General features: G+C 48.2%; 1 protein-coding gene across 9 annotated transcripts in view; it reads right to left on the bottom strand.

Moving 5' to 3' along the window:
- Window positions 1-16,268, bottom strand: part of TEX15 (testis expressed 15, meiosis and synapsis associated) — a 313,058-nt gene that overhangs the window by 242,719 nt on the left and 54,071 nt on the right. For 6 of the 9 annotated variants that reach the window (XM_063920024.1, XM_063920023.1, XM_063920031.1 and 3 more), the window contains exon 2: window positions 12,182-12,254. The gene's annotated coding sequence lies outside the window, so the exon portion shown is untranslated. Of the gene's footprint in view, window positions 1-12,177; window positions 12,255-16,268 lie in introns of all 9 variants that reach the window. The other 3 variants (XM_063920026.1, XM_063920025.1, XM_063920029.1) reach the window with 1 other exon arrangement.

Raw genomic sequence — 16,268 nt, 5'->3', positions numbered from 1 at the left:
CAACAGGCTAAAGCTTTGACTGTTCCCAGGATGAACTGCACCGCCTCCTCTATAACCCCGCCTCCAGGCACTAACAGCTCAGGTCCCTAACAGGTGGGGTTGCGCTAGGCAGCCCTGAAAAGAGCATTTTAAGAAGACTTCAAGGGCCGCAGCACTGTTTATGTCATTCTGACTTTCTGTGCCGCGGCTCCATCACCTCCCCAGCAGCGCTGCATACTCCCGCGCCCGGGTTCCCGGGTACTTGCAGCGGAGGCGCAGCGGTCATCAGGCACACCACCGCTGACGCTCTACAGGATTGCGTGGCTGCACATCAGGGAGGAGGTAAGAGGGTCCCTCAGGTGGGATCCGCCGGTAAATCGTGGTCCGGTTGCGGTCTCAGGAGACGCTGGCGTGGACACTGTACTGCACAGGGACCCCACTATATCCACCAGGGCAGGAAGCACAGGTCGAATTTACTAAAATCCGTTTTACATAGGTTCCACAGTACCCGATGGTGAGGACCAGCATAGGGGATAAGGCGCTGACCTGTAGCCCCTCCCCAGCTCCGGGCGACATCTACTGCTGGTGTTTCCGCCCTGGAGCTGCATTTCACTCTCCCTCACTCCCTGACAGAGATTTTGGCGCAATCTTCACAAATAGCTGAGCTGATCTCCGGGACTGCTAGGCACTGTCTCCTCTGTAAATCCGCCTGATTTATCAGCGCTGTGCATTTACAGAAACGTATGTACAGTATTCTACATGTCATTTTAGACGGTGTTATTTAAGAACAAGTGTACTGCTATCTGAATATTTAGTACAAGTATTCTGTGATATACATCTAGTATCTACTGTGCATTGTTATATCTATATTCATACAAATCTATATGTAGTTTTACTAGTCCAGTGCAGTTTTATTGTTTATCTGTAATAACATATTCATTGTACCTGTGACTGAGTGTGCCTGTAGCTGCTGTGTGGATTTCGCTCTTGTGTATCACACTACTTGCTATCACTGTATTCTGTACCCTGGGGAGCTAGGTAACGTCATGGTCTCATATATCCTGGCACCAAGGATTTACCTGAGGGGGAAGATTTAGCTGATGGTTCAGGCACTGGGTGCCATACACCTCTCAGCCAATCAGGACCCACCTTGGGCAACGTTCTAAAGTATGCTGAGTATGCTTGTAAGACGTCTTACGCCACCCGTGGGACCTCCTGTGCCATTACAGCCACATATTATCCCTGTAGTTAATCCGTCCTGGGCGGACAATCTGTCTACCCAGTTATAACAATTAAATCAATCTTTGGTTAGACAAAAGTCTACCCCACGCCCCTCTGGGGCCAAGGGGTCATCTAAGCGGGCCATTTGTTCCTCACAATCCACAAATATTTTGGATAATTCTTCTGATGAGGATGGGGAATATACTGATCCGTCAGACACTGATACAGTCGCTTCTGATGAGCAATCTACAACCCAGGCTGATATTCCTGACCTAGTGGAGACTATTAAGCTGATTCTCCAAATTGATGATGAGATCGAGCCCACTACTGCGTCTAAGAAACCTGATAAGTTCAAACGTCAGAAGGTTACTATAGTAGTTTTACCACATTCTGACCATTTAATTGACATACGTCAGGAATCCTGGTCGTCTCCAGGAAAGACATTTTCCGTATCTAAAAAGAAGTTAGCTCGTTATTGTATCCCTGCAGAGTTGAGTAACAAGTGGGAAACTCCACCGCCGGTGGACTCTCATGTTGCCCGGATTCGTTGAAAGCGCAAGCTCTACACTTGGTTGTACAATCCCTCCTGTACAAAGGAGTGGTAGTGCCGGTACCGCTGATCCAGAGAGGCAGGGGATACTATTCGACCCTGTTTCTAATTCCGAAGCCAAATGGGTCCTTCCGGTCTATACTCAACATCAAATCATTGAACAAATTTGTGAGTGTGTCCAAATACAGTATGGAAACTCTGCGCTCTATTGTACTGGCCATGGAACCTGAAGACTATATGGTATCCCTGGACATACAGGATGCTTACCTGCACATACCTATTGCCATATCGCATCAGAAATATCTGCGGTTTGCTATTGGCAACCTACATTATCAATTCCAGGCCCTGCCATTTGGAATGGCCACGGCCCCTCGAATCTTCACCAAGGTCATGGCCGTGATGACGACCCTTCTCCACCGACAGGGAATCAGGATCCTGCCGTATCTGGACGACTTGCTGATCCTGGCGAACTCCCAAGATGTTCACCTCAGTCATCTGGAACTGACGGTCTAATTTCAACAAGTCCACGGGTGGCTCATCAACTGGAAAAAGTCCTCGCTGGTCCCTGCTCGGAGCATGGTGCACCTGGGGGCACAGCTGGACACACACAGCCAGCGACTGTTTCTGTCTCCAGAGAAAGTCCTGAAACTTCAGGCCAGAATCAGATGCTTCCTCTCTCACCCAAGAGTGTTGATACACTCAGCGATGCAACTACTAGGCCCCCTGGTGTCAGCGTTTGACATGGTAGAGTACGCTCAATTTCATTCCTGCCCTCTGCAGAGGTTAATCCTTTCCAAATGGGATGGCCTGCCTCATCGGATCAGATCTCGAATGATCTCCTCGACTCCGGAGGTTCGTCTGTCACTGAGCTGGTGGCTACAGGACCAACAGTTGAGCAGAGGCCATCCCTTCTGGATCTCCGACTGGGTCCTCCTGACAACGGACGCCAGTCTGCGAGGTTGGGGCGCGGTGTTGGAGTAACACTCTCTCCAGGGTCGGTGGACCAAGGAGGAATCTCTCCTGCCGATAAACATTCTGGAATTGCAGGTAGTGTTCAATGCGTTGACACTGGCCCTGCCTCTGGTACAGAACAGGCCTGTTCAAGTAAAATCAGACAATGCCACCATGGAGGCGTACAAAATCATCAAGGCGGCACTTGAACGGAAGTATCAAAAATCCTCCTTTGGGCGGAACGCCATCTGCCGCCAATAACGGCAGTGTTCATTTCCGGGTCCTCATTTGAGAAACGGATTTCCTCAGCCGTCAGGACGTTCACGCCGGAGAGTGGAGTCTTCATCTGGAAGTCTTTCAAATCCTAGTGGACAAGTGGGGCCTACCAGATGTAGGCCTGATGGCGTCTTGACACAATCACAAGGTTCCGGTCTTCGGATCAAGGACAAGGGATCCTCAAGCAGCGTTCGTGGACGCTCTGGCAATTCCATGGAACTTTCGGCTGGCATACATGTTCCCTCCAGTGTCACTCCTGCCCAGGATACTACGGAAGTTCAAGCAAGAAAGAGGAATGCTACTTCTAGTCGCTCCAGCGTGGCCCAGACGGCATTGGTTCTCAGGTCTCTCAACAGAGCGTCCTCTTCTACTTCCTCAACGCCCAGACCTCCTCGTTTAGGGCTCTTGTGTCTATCCGGACCTGGCCTGACTGGCTTTGACAGTGTGGCTCTTTAAGCTTCACCCGAGGGCCAAGGGATTCTCTGAGGCAGTTACTCAAACTATGCTGAAGGCCCGCAAACCGGCTTCTGCACGGATTTATTACATGGTCTGTGTCACAACTGAGGGCCTGAGCTGACGGGAGGCAGCCTCAGTTGTAGGGGCTGAGATGTACCGGAACCTGGGAGGTTGTATCAGACCCCTGGACATGTAAGTAACATGAATAATAACTGCCCGAAGGCGTGACCACGACAACTTGGATAAAAGTCAATGATGTTTATTATGACAACTCCGCAACACAGCAGCAGTAAAAGAAAACGTAAAAGTCAGCAAAGAATAAATACAGTTCCTGGGTACTACAGGATGGCAGGAGCCACAGGGCACTGGTAGTGTGAGATAGTTCTTATGATCTTCTAGATGGTAAGTCCTTACCAGGCCCGACTGTAGCAATGGAGATAACCCAGGATTGTGCCAGCTGGTGTTCCAGGAAAAGCTGGGTTGCTGAAGATAAAACAGCTGCTGTGGATACTGGCTGGAACCAGACTGTTGTTAGCACGGAGTGGATACTGGCTGGAACCAGTTAAATAATAAATGAACTTGGGAGCGATGAAATATGAACTGAAATGTAGAACTTGAGAGCGGAGAAATAATAATACCGGTGGAGAGTGGTAACGGCGGCGGAGGCCGCGGGAGACGCCATGCCAGGTGTAATATGGCGTTTACTGTGACAGCGTCCCAGAGTGACAGGAGAGGATACAGGAATGTACACATCAGGATAACAGATGGGATCCGGTCCTGGAGCGCTGAGCCAGCCTTAGGAGGCATCTGATGGGTAAGAAATGGCGTCCAGATACCCGGATCGTGACAGCACCCCCCCCTTTAGGAGTGGCCCCAGGACACTTCTTTGGCTTTTGAGGAAACTTGGAATGGAATCTCCGGACCAAGGCAGGAGCATGGACATCAGAAGCATTAGTCCATGAACGTTCCTCAGGACCATAACCCTTCCAGTCAATAAGATATTGTAGTTGACCGTAACGGTGACGTGAGTCCAGGATCTTGGCCACTTCATACTCAACGCCTCGTTGAGTTTGGACTTTCGGAGTTGGAGGAAGTGAGGAATGAAACCGATTCAAGATCAGCGGTTTCAACAGGGAAACATGGAATGTCCTGGGTATTTTTAAGAAGGGAGGCAACTGGAGTCTGTAAGCAACAGGATTGATGACTTGTTCAATCTTGAAAGGACCGATATAGCGAGGTGCAAACTTCATACTGGGAACTCTTAACCTCAAATTCTTCGTGGATAACCATACCCGATCACCCACCTTGAGAGCAGGAACTGCTCGACGCTTCTTATCCGCAAACTTCTTGTACCTGAACGATGCCTTGAGCAGAGCTGATCGTACGCTCTTCCAGATATTGGCAAACTGATGCAAGGTGATATCCACTGCGGGAACAGAAGTTGCTGGAAGCGGTTGGAACTCAGGGACTTTAGGGTGGAATCCAAAGTTAGTGAAGAATGGTGTTGAAGCAGATGAAGAATGATACTGGTTGTTATGACAGAACTCGGCCCAGGGAAGTAATTGAACCCAGTCATCTTGAGAGGAGGACACATAGATGCGGAGGAAGGCCTCCAAGTCCTGATTCACCCTCTCGGTTTGACCATTGGTCTGAGGATGGTAAGCCGTGGAAAACTTTAGCTTGACTTGGAGGACTTGACATAAACTTCGCCAGAATTTGGCTGTGAATTGAACTCCTCGATCTGAGATAATTTCTTCAGGAAGACCGTGGAGTCGGAAGATCTCTTGTATGAATACTTGAGCCAACTTGGAAGCTGACGGAAGACCGGTGAGAGGAATGAAGTGTGCCATCTTGGTGAACCGGTCAACTACCACCCAGATGGTATTGAACTTGTTGCACATGGGTAAGTCTGTAATGAAATCCATCGATAAGTGGGTCCATGGTCGACGGGGAACGGATAGTGGAACCAGTTGCCCCGCAGGCGACTGGCGGGATACTTTATGTTGGGCACACTTTGGGCAAGATGCAATAAACTCCAAGACGTCCTTTTTCAGAGTTGGCCACCAATAGGACCTAGAGATAAACTCCAGGGTTTTTTGGATACCTGTATGTCCGGCAAAACGGGAAGCATGGGCCCAATGCATGAGCTTCTTCCTTAGCATCGGCTTCACAAAACTTTTCCCTGATGGGGGCGTAGAGTCCATCCCTACCGTGGAGAATGCCAACGGATTTATAATAGGATGCTTGTCTGAAGACTCTGACTCATTTTCTTGCTCCCATGAGCGGGAAAGGGCATCGGCCTTGCGATTCTGAGAGCCCGGACAGAACTGGAGTTTAAAGTCGAACCTGGAAAAGAAAAGTGCCCATCTGGCCTGACGAGGGTTGAGACATTGTGCGCCCTTCAGGTATAAAAGGTTCTTGTGGTCTGTAAGTATAGTGATTGAATGAGAAGCTCCCTCCAACAGATACCTCCACTCTTCTAGAGCGAGCTTGATGGCTAGCAACTCCTGGTCGCCAATGGCATAGTTGCGCTCAGCTGGGGAGAACTTCCGGGAGAAGAAACTGCAAGGGTGTAAATGGCCATCTTTAGCCCTCTGAGATAACACCGCTCCTACTCCAACGGAGGAGGCATCCACCTCTAAGATGAAAGGAGAGTCGATGTCAGGCTGTTTCAGAACAGGCGCAGAGATGAACCTTTGTTTTAAAAGATGAAATGCTTGCATGGCTTCTTCAGACCACTTGGACGGGTTAGCACCCTTCTTAGTGAAAGCAGTAATAGGCGCCACAATGGTGGAAAAGTCTCGTATAAACTTTCGGTAATAGTTGGCGAACCCTAAGAACCTCTGGACCCCTTTGAGGGTTAAGGGTACCGGCCAATTTTGGATTGCTTGTAGTTTCTCAGGATCCATCTCTAGTCCGGAACCGGACACAATGTACCCTAGAAACGGAATGGACTTGACTTCAAAGACGCATTTTTCTAATTTGCAATAGAGATGATTGACACGGAGACGGGACAGAACCTCTTTAACCCAAAAACGATGTTCCTCTAAATCGTTGGCAAAAATGAGGATATCGTCTAGATAGACCACGACATGACGGTATAGAATGTCTCTGAAGATCTCATTGACAAAATGCTGGAAGACAGCTGGAGCATTGCTCAATCCGAAGGGCATGACGAGGTACTCATAATGTCTGTCACGGGTGTTAAAGGCGGTCTTCCACTCGTCACCCTCACGGATCCGGATGAGATTGTATGCACCTCGCAAGTCCAGCTTTGTAAAGATGGTAGCTCCGCTAACTCTGTCAAAGAGCTCAGTAATCAGGGGTAAAGGATAACGGTTCTTGATGGTAATGTCGTTCAAACCTCTGTAGTCGATGCACGGCCGCAGACCACCATCTTTCTTTTTTACAAAAAAGAAGCCTGCGCCGGCTGGAGAAGAAGAAGGTCGAATGAACCCCTTTGCTAGGTTCTCTTTAATATATTCCTCCATAGAATGCGTCTCAGGCAGAGACAACGGATAAGTTCGGCCTCGAGGTGGAACCTTCCCTGGAACGAGATCAATTGGACAGTCCCATTCTCTATGAGGAGGAAGGATATCAGCAGAAGCTTTACTGAACACATCCGTGAAATCTTGATATGGAGGAGGTGGAACATCAGACGACCTGGGGGAGGAAGAACAGACAGGCAATACTTTAAACAAACATGTCTCAGCACAGGAGGAACCCCATGCCAGGATTTGCGTAGTCGTCCAATCAATTGTAGGATTGTGAAGACGGAGCCATGGAAGGCCCAGGACCACAGGATGTGTGGCTCTTGGAATCACTAAAAAAGAAATAAGTTCGGAATGAAGAACTCCCACTCTCAGACGAACTGGTAGAGTCCCTAAAGAAATAACTGCATCAAAAATTTTGCTGCCATCCACGGCAGTTAAAGAAATGGACGAAGGAAGTCTCTCGGTGGGTAGGGACCACCGTTTAACATAGGCTTCGGTAATAAAGTTCCCAGCTGCTCCGGAATCAAGGAGGGCAATGACGTTCCGATAACGTTGAGCAACTTGAAGCGAGACTGGGAGATTACAATCTTGAGGAGATGGAGAGGAGATCATTACTCCTAGCCGGCCCTCTCCTTGGCGAGCTAGGATTTGGAGTTTCCCGGACGTTTGGGACAGGCATTAATGGTGTGAGACGGAGCTGCACAATAGAGACAGAGAAACTCGGAGAGACGTCTTCGGCGCTCAGCAGGAGTTAAACGGGAACGGCCAAGTTGCATGGGCTCATCTTTAGATGGTGACAGTTGACGAGGAGGAGGAGCAGAAGATTTTGGAGCAGATGATCTTCCACGCTCAGTTGCTCTCTCTCTGAAACGTAAATCAACTTTCGTGCAAAGTGAGATTAGCTCATCTAACTTAGAAGGTAAGTCTCTGGTAGCTAACTCATCTTTAATACGCTCAGATAAGCCATGCCAGAATGCAGCATACAGGGCCTCGTCGTTCCATGCCAGTTCGGATGCCAGGATCTGGAACTGTATCAGATATTGTCCTACAGTACGTGACCCCTGGCGTAAACGGAGAATCTCGGATGAAGCTGAGGTTACCCGGCCTGGCTCGTCGAAGATGCGCCTGAATGTTGACACAAAGGCAGTGTAGGAAGATAGCAGGGTGTCGGACCTCTCCCATAACGGTGATGCCCAATCAAGGGCTGAGCCACTGAGAAGAGAAATAATGTAGGCAATTTTTGTACGGTCACTGGGAAAATTGCCAGGTTGTAGCTCAAACTGAATCTCACACTGGTTGAGAAATCCCCTGCAGAATCTTGGAGATCCGTCAAATTTTGCTGGCGTTGGAAGATGAAGACGTGGAGCAGAAATGGGTAAGGTGGGTGGGGTTATAGCTGGAGTCACTGTGGTTGACGCACCAGACGCGCCTGATCCACGGAGAGTTGTCTGAATCCCATCCAGCCGAGTAGAGAGATCCTGGAGACAGCGGATGATGTGGCCCTGTGCAGCCTCCTGATGTTCTAGTCGGGCTGCCAGTTCTTGCATCGGCCTGGCCGCTTGATCCTGGTCTCCGGCTGGATTCATTAGGTCAGTGCTTACTGTCACAACTGAGGGCCTGAGCTGACGGGAGGCAGCCTCAGTTGTAGGGGCTGAGATGTACCGGAACCTGGGAGGTTGTATCAGACCCCTGGACATGTAAGTAACATGAATAATAACTGCCCGAAGGCGTGACCACGACAACTTGGATAAAAGTCAATGATGTTTATTATGACAACTCCGCAACACAGCAGCAGTAAAAGAAAACGTAAAAGTCAGCAAAGAATAAATACAGTTCCTGGGTACTACAGGATGGCAGGAGCCACAGGGCACTGGTAGTGTGAGATAGTTCTTATGATCTTCTAGATGGTAAGTCCTTACCAGGCCCGACTGTAGCAATGGAGATAACCCAGGATTGTGCCAGCTGGTGTTCCAGGAAAAGCTGGGTTGCTGAAGATAAAACAGCTGCTGTGGATACTGGCTGGAACCAGACTGTTGTTAGCACGGAGTGGATACTGGCTGGAACCAGTTAAATAATAAATGAACTTGGGAGCGATGAAATATGAACTGAAATGTAGAACTTGAGAGCGGAGAAATAATAATACCGGTGGAGAGTGGTAAAGTGTAGAAAGGACACCGGCCCTTTAAGGGAAGCTGTACTCTGCTGGAAGCTGAGCTGGAAGCAGGTAATGTTGTAGCTGGAAACAGATGAATCCACAATGGATTGGAGAGTCAGGCTACACCGCAGGTGGAATGCTGGTGCGGGTCTCTATGGTGGAAGTCTTGAGACAGGAGCTGGAACCTGGAAGACAATCACAGGAAAGAGACAAACAGGAACTAGGTTTGACAACCAAAGCACTGACGCCTTCCTTGCTCAGGCACAGTGTATTTATACCTGCAGCAAGGAAGGGATTGGCTAGGCAATTATGCAGATTATCAATACTGAGAACAGATTGGTGGAAATGATCAGCTGACAGAATCCAAGATGGCTGCGCCCATGCAGACACTTGGAGGGAAGTTTGGTTTGTAATCCATGTGGTAATGAAAACAGTAATGGCGGCGCCGGCCACCGGAGACAGGAGGCGCCAGGCTGACAGATGCACATCCAACCACGCGGACACAGCGGAGGCCGCGGCTGACGTAATCGCCACTCAGACACTCTGCATGCAGAAGTTCAGGGACGGCGGCGGAGGCCGCGGGAGACGCCATGCCAGGTGTAATATGGCGTTTACTGTGACAGCGTCCCAGAGTGACAGGAGAGGATACAGGAATGTACACATCAGGATAACAGATGGGATCCGGTCCTGGAGCGCTGAGCCAGCCTTAGGAGGCATCTGATGGGTAAGAAATGGCGTCCAGATACCCGGATCGTGACAGTCTGGAACTCTTACTTCACATGGTGTGCTTCTAAGAATTATGATGCCTATTCGTTCAGAACTTCAAGGCTTTTGGCTTCTCTGCAACAAGGCCTAGATTTAGGCCTTCGTCTGGCCTCCCTCAAGGTTCATATATCTGCCTTGTCGGTGTAGTTTCAGAGAAAAATTGCATCTCTTCCTGACGTTCATACTTTCACTCAGGGTGTTTTACGGATTCAGCCTCCCTATGTCCCTCCTGTGGCTCCATGGGATCTGTCTGTTGTCTTAAATGCCCTTCAAGAGTCTCCATTTGAACCTCTTGAGTCTGTGGACTTTAAATGCCTTACGCTTAAGGTCGTGTTTCTGTTGGCTATTGCCTCTGCTAGGAGGGTGTCTGACTTAGGCGCTTTGTCCTATCGTCCACCCTTTTTTATTTTTCACCGTGACCGGGAAGTTCTTCAAACTTGCGTTGGTTATCTACCTAAACTGGTATCTTTTTTCCATCTTAACCAAGAGATTGTGGTTCCGGCTTTTATCTCTTCTGGTTTGTCTTCCAAAGAACGGTCTTTGGATGTGGTACGGGCACTCCGTATCTACGTGGAGAGGACTGCCTCTATCAGAAGGTCAGATACTCTGTTTGTATTGTTTGGTTTTCACAAACGTGGCTGGCCTGCGAATAAGCAAACCTTGGCCAGATGGATTAGAATGGTGATTGCACAAGCCTTTGCACAGGCTGGACTCCCAGCTCCTGCTGCTATCAAAGCCATTCTACTCGGTCTGTTGGACCTTCTTGGGTGGCCCACAGTGGCGCGTCCGCTGAACTATTGTGCAAGGCGGCTACGTGGTCCTCAGTGAACACGTTCATTAGGTTCTATGCCTTTGATACTTCCGCCTCCCAGGATGCTTCCTTTGGACGCCGGGTTCTTGTGCCCGCTACGGTGCATCCCCTCCCATGAGGAACTGCTTTAGGACATCTCCGATGTATTCCCTGTGGAATCCCAGTGTACCTCGCTGCAGAAAAGGAGATTTATGGTAGACTATACATACTTAAATCTCTTTTTACGAGGAACACTGGATTCCACAGGGCGCCCACCCTGACGCACTTAGCTTCTTTGGGTTTGTATGGCATTAGCCTCTGGTCCCTTCTCCTGTCATGAGAATGTAGTTCTATGTGACTAACATCTGCCGTCTCTTTTACCTGCTACTGCATTTGACTGGTTAACGAAACTGAACTACAGTGCCCAGAGGCGGGGTTATAGAGGAGGCGGTACAGTGCATCCTGGGAACAGTCAAAGCTTTAGCCTGTTGGTGCCTTGGATCAAGATCCAACTCTACACCTCAATGTATTCCCTGTGGAATCCAGTGTATCTCGCAGAAAGAGATTTAACTATGGTAAGTCTAACATAAATCTCCTTTTATATTTACTGGCTGGAAACCATATTTGAGATTAAGGGGGCGATTCAATAGTTTTTTTGCGCCCATTACTTCTGAATCGCCCAAAAGTTCCCAGTTTAGATACGTAAAGTGGCTAAATCTGACTAAAACACTGCCAGCAGTGAAAAAAATCCCATTTGGGTGCATATTTCTGTTCAACACCTCAGGAGGCTGCAACAGCGCCTGAACAGCAGTACAATTGAACTGCTGCCAACAGGCTCCATATAGTGGCGGGTGCCCAAATAACAATTAAATCACCCACTAAGAAACTCATAGTGCCAGATTTATTCCAATGCTGGGGTAAATTCATTCAAATCCTACCCACTACAAACAAACAAACAAACAAACAAACAAAGTGTGTCTATATAGTTTTCAATCCTAGTAGTCCTACTGCTCCCTTCAAATCCCAACAAACCATCCATTACCTTTTAACAACCCCTGTAATGTTTGACAACCTCAAGTAGCTGTACACTAAACTCTATTTATTGTTATGTTGGTAACTGCGGTACAAATATTATGCAATGATTGCTATATTGCCTTCTTCTTTGCAATATGACAACTAAAGCAATCATTCAAAGCTTTGATGACTATCAATAAAGTTAACAGAGCTGATCTTTCCCTTTACTGGAGGCCCAGGAACTGTACGCCGAAACAGTTTTTCCTGCGGCTCCTTTCTGTTGTAAACCACCAGCATAGTTCTAAAATGTCGGCTAAAAACTGGTGTGAGTGGGAGATTGGCTGCAAACTCCATGCATTGGTCTTATTGGTTTGCAAGGTTACATCTCCACATAGGTAAAGAACAGCCCATTTAAACTAACCAATTAACTTGATGCTGCTTTAAGACATAGCAAGACTGTAAAGCATATCATACGAACATATTCCAATGTAACAAAAAATTGTGCAGTAAAAATAAAACAGCATACCTACATATAATATGTAAATCGTCTTCACTGTGCCAAGATCACAGGCTGGATATTAACTCATATCTGATGAAGCATGTCTGCAAGTTAAACGAAACAGAAAAGATTGCTGTCAAACACATAACAAATACATACATTTTGGATCATTCATTAAAAGGAGGCAATGTGGGTAAATGTGCCTTGACCAGGGTTGGCTGGTTTAAACCACCTTGGTTTAAACCAAATGTATTTGTTGTTTTTTTAAATCACAGTTTTGTTTTTTTATTGTGCTGTGACTACAGGGACAGCACCATGACTTCTTTAAAAATGTCTTTTATAATGGAATCCCTCTGTTATTATTCCACATTCTTGTTGCTTGTGGTCTCATTTGAGAGAGCTGAACCAATGCAGTAAATTCACACAGACAACAGAGAAATAGGGAGGATGGGAGGGTGTACCACATCAGAGAGGTACTAAATCTGCCTAGCATCAGCTAAGACTCCACAAAATCCTTCCCTAACAATCCTACAGTAGGGTTCACTCTAGTCTTGTTTTAGCAGGGCGCCGCGCCCTGCCTGATTTTATTAAGGCAAAACCCACCCTGCCCTTTCTGCGGCGCCCTGCTAAACAGCCTGCCCGCTTCCAGCTCTCCCATCGTGTATAGATTAGTGATGTGCACCGGAAATTTTTCGGGTTTTGTGTTTTGGGTTCGGTTCCGCGGCCGTGTTTTGGGTTCGAACGCGTTTTGGCAAAACCTCACCGAAATTTTTTTGTCGGATTCGGGTGTGTTTTGGATTCGGGTGTTTTTTTCAAAAAACCCTAAAAAACAGCTTAAATCATAGAATTTGGGGGTCATTTTGATCCCATAGTATTATTAACCTCAATAACCATAATTTCCACTCATTTTCAGTCTATTCTGAACACCTCACACCTCACAATATTATTTTTAGTCCTAAAATTTGCACCGAGGTAGCTGTGTGACTAAGCTAAGCGACCCAAGTGGCCGACACAAACACCTGGCCCATCTAGGAGTGGCACTGCAGTGTCAGACAGGATGGCACTTGAAAAAAATACTCCCCAAACAGCACATGACGCAAAGAAAAAAAGAGGCGCAATGAGGTAGCTGTGTGACTAAGATAAGCGACCCAAGTGGCCGACACAAACATCTGGCCCATCTAGGAGTGGCACTGCAGTGTCACGCAGGATGGCCCTTCAAAAAAATACTCCCCAAACAGCACATGACGCAAAGAAAAAAAGAGGCGCAATGAGGTAGCTGTGTGACTAAGATAAGCGACCCAAGTGGCCGACACAAACACCTGGCCCATCTAGGAGTGTCACTGCAGTGTCACGCAGGATGGCCCTTCAAAAAAATACTCCCCAAACAGCACATGACGCAAAGAAAAATGAAAGAAAAAAGAGGTGCAAGATGGAATTGTCCTTGGGCCCTCCCACCCACCCTTATGTTGTATAAACAGGACATGCACACTTTAACGAACCCATCATTTCAGCGACAGGGTCTGCCACACGACTGTGACTGAAATGACTGGTTGGTTTGGGCCCCCACCAAAAAAGAAGCAATCAATCTCTCCTTGCACAAACTGGCTCTACAGAGGCAAGATGTCCACCTCATCATCATCATCCGATTCATCACCCCTTTCACTGTGTACATCCCCCTCCTCACAGATTATTAATTCGTCCCCACTGGAATCCACCATCTCAGGTCCCCGTGTACTTTCTGGAGGCAATTGCTGCTGGTGAATGTCTCCACGGAGGAATTGATTATAATTCATTTTAATGAACATCATCTTCTCCACATTTTCTGGAAGTAACCTTGTACGCCGATTGCTGACAAGGTGAGCGGCGGCACTAAACACTCTTTCGGAGTACACACTGGAGGGAGGGCAACTTAGGTAGAATAAAGCCAGTTTGTGCAAGGGCCTCCAAATTGCCTCTTTTTCCTGCTAGTATACGTACGGACTGTCTGACATGCCTACTTGGATGCGGTCACTCATATAATCCTCCACCATTCTTTCAATGGTGAGAGAATCATATGCAGTGACAGTAGACGACATGTCAGTAATCGTTGGCAGGTCCTTCAGTCCAGACCAGATGTCAACACTCGCTCCAGACTGCCCTGCATCACCGCCAGCGGGTGGGCTCGGAATTCGTAGCCTTTTCCTCGCACCCCCAGTTGCGGGAGAATGTGAAGGAGGAGATGTTGACGGGTCACGTTCCGATTGACTTGACAATTTTCTCACCAGCAGGTCTTTGAACCTCTGCAGACTTGTGTCTGCCGGAAAGAGAGATACAACGTAGGTTTAAATCTAGGATCGAGCACGGTGGCCAAAATGTAGTGCTCTGATTTCAACAGATTGACCACCCGTGAATCCTTGTTAAGCGAATGAAGGGCTCCATCCACAAGTCCCACATGCCTAGCGGAATCGCTCTGTTTTAGCTCCTCCTTCAATGTCTCCAGCTTCTTCTGCAAAAGCCTGATGAGGGGAATGACCTGACTCAGGCTGGCAGTGTCTGAACTGACTTCACGTGTGGCAAGTTCAAAAGGTTGCAGAACCTTGCACAATGTTGAAATCATTCTCCACTGCGCTTGAGTCAGGTGCATTCCACCTCCTTTGCCTATATCGTGGCCAGATGTATAGGCTTGAATGGCCTTTTGCTGCTCCTCCATCCTCTGAAGCATATAGAGGGTTGAATTCCACCTCGTTACCACCTCTTGCTTCAGATGATGGCAGGGCAGGTTCAGGTGTTTTTGGTGGTGCTCCAGTCTTCTGTACGCGGTGCCTGTACGCCGAAAGTGGCCCGCAATTCTTCTGGCCACCGACAGCATCTCTTGCACGCCCCTGTCGTTTTTTAAATAATTCTGCACCACCAAATTCAAGGTATGTGCAAAACATGGGACGTGCTGGAATTTGCCCAGATGTAATGCTCGCACAATATTGCTGGCGTTGTCCGATGCCACAAATCCCCAGGAGAGTCCAATTGGGGTAAGCCATTCTGCGATGATCTTCCTCAGTTGCCGTAAGAGGTTTTCAGCTGTGTGCGTATTCTGGAAAGCGGTGATACAAAGCGTAGCCTGCCTAGGAACGAGTTGGCGTTTGCGAGATGCTGCTACTGGTGCCGCCGCTGCTGTTCTTGCAGCGGGAGGCAATACATCTACCCAGTGGGCTGTCACAGTCATGTAGTCCTGAGTCTTCCCTGCTCCACTTGTCCACATGTCAGTGGTTAAGTGGACATTGGGTACAACTGCATTTTTTAGGACACTGGTGACTCTTTTTCTGAGGTCTGTGTACATTTTCGGTATCGCCTGCCTAGAGAAATCGAACCTAGATGGTATTTGGTACCGGGGACACAGTACCTCAATCAAGTCTCTAGTTGGCTCTGAATTAACGATGGATACCGGAACCACGTTTCTCACCGCCCAGGCTGCCAAGGCCTCAGTTATCCGCTTTGCAGCAGGATGACTGCTGTGATATTTCATCTTCCTCGCAAAGGACTGTTGGACAGTCAATTGCTTACTGGAAGTAGTACAAGTGGTCTTCCGACTTCCCCTCTGGGATGACGATCGACTCCCAGCAGCAACAACAGCAGCGCCAGCAGCAGTAGGCGTTACACTCAAGGATGCATCGGAGGAATCCCAGGCAGGAGAGGACTCGTCAGACTTGCCAGTGACATGGCCTGCAGGACTATTGGCTTTCCTGGGTAATGAGGAAATTGACACTGAGGGAGTTGGTGGTGTGGTTTGCAGGAGCTTGGTTACAAGAGGAAGGGATTTAGTGGTCAGTGGACTGCTTCCGCTGTCACCCAAAGTTTTTGAACTTGTCACTGACTTATGATGAATGCGCTGCAGGTGACGTATAAGGGAGGATGTTCCGAGGTGGTTAACGTCCTTACCCCTACTTATTACAGCTTGACAAAGGCAACACACGGCTTGACACCTGTTGTCCGCATTTCTGTTGAAATAATTCCACACCGAAGAGCTGATTTTTTTTGTATTTTGACCAGGCATGTCAATGGCCATATTCCTCCCACGGACAACAGGTGTCTCCCCGGGTGCCTGACTTAAACAAACCACCTCACCATCAGAATCCTCCTTGTCA

The sequence above is a fragment of the Pseudophryne corroboree genome, chromosome 1 (genome assembly GCF_028390025.1).
Source record: "Pseudophryne corroboree isolate aPseCor3 chromosome 1, aPseCor3.hap2, whole genome shotgun sequence".
NCBI lineage: Eukaryota > Metazoa > Chordata > Amphibia > Anura > Myobatrachidae > Pseudophryne > Pseudophryne corroboree.
Note: the sequence above shows the minus strand (reverse complement) of the source record. Positions and strands in the feature narration are given on the sequence as shown.